The sequence below is a fragment of the Octopus bimaculoides genome, chromosome 24 (genome assembly GCF_001194135.2).
Source record: "Octopus bimaculoides isolate UCB-OBI-ISO-001 chromosome 24, ASM119413v2, whole genome shotgun sequence".
Taxonomy (NCBI): Eukaryota; Metazoa; Mollusca; class Cephalopoda; order Octopoda; family Octopodidae; genus Octopus; species Octopus bimaculoides.
This window is the reverse complement of record NC_069004.1, coordinates 26,319,393-26,320,697: the sequence shown is the minus strand read 5'-3', so window position 1 is coordinate 26,320,697 and position 1,305 is coordinate 26,319,393.

Genomic DNA, 1,305 nt, shown 5'->3' with positions numbered 1-1,305 from the left:
ATAATGCACCTGAAATCCAGGAGATGCGTTCGATGGAATTATTTCATGAGGAGTATATAAACGATAAAATGCCAGGGGATATGAGAGAATGTATTTATTTAATCACTTGTCATCTTTAGGTGTCAAGCTGTATTGACCAAGCTGTATTGGCCCCTTTGCTTTTCCCTTGGATAACATCAGTGACGTGTAGAGGGAAGGCTGGTATATATGAGCAACTGCTGGTCTTCCATAAACTACTTTGACCGGATTTGTACATCGGAGAGGAACTTTCTAGGTGCAATCCCATGGTCATTCAAGCCCGAAGGGGGTCTTTACCCTTTATGTTAAATACTCTATAAGATTTGGTTCAACTAGATTAGGGAAGACGAGAAATAGTGTGACAGATCGGTAGAGAACTGGATAACATACCTTGTGGTGTCTACCTGCCTTCTTTTAAAACCTTTTAATTTCAAAACCTGTTGAGAACGGCTTTGGGAAAATAAATAATCCTTTCTACTATAGGTACAAGGCCTGAAATTTTGGTAGGTAGGGGGCTAGTTGATTACATCGACCCCAGGGTTTCACCGGTACTTAATTTATCGACCGTGAAAAGATGAAAAGCAGAATCGACCTCGGCGGAATTTGAGCTCAGAACATAAAGACGGACGGAATGCTGCTATGCATTTTGCCCGGCGTACTAGCGATTCTGGAAGCTCGCCGCCTTGGGAATGATAAATAATGCTAAACAGCCACTACTTTTCTGTCACTTGTAATCTGTCCATTAAGACTTCTTAACCTGTTCCTAAGCTGGGGATCTTTATTCTAGTTGTGGTGGACGTATTTAGTTCTGTCCAATCTACGTCCATAGTTCAAGGCTCGCTGCAGTGGTAATTCGTTCCGTTTGGGATCGATTACAGAAATGTTCTGAACCAGGATGATTGACTCAATCGACCTACACTCTAGTTATGAAATTTATTGAACTAGATGTCTCACTTCGTAGTAACGTGGTTCCGCGTTCGATCCCACTGCGTAGTACTTTGAAAAAAGTCTTCTAGCGTGCAGTATGACCGTGCAGGTGGACTAAAACCGTGTGGGAGAAATTTTATTAAAGGGAAATTGCATGAAAGCCCTTCGGAGAATTGTTCCAATTTATGAAGGTCATACTTGATCCATCGCTAGGTCTAACATACGCGCGCTCACACAGACATACACATATGTATATGCATACATAATTTACATATATGTACATATATATGTTTGCCAATGAGGATATGTTTCTGCACACACACACACACACACACACACACACACACACACACACACACA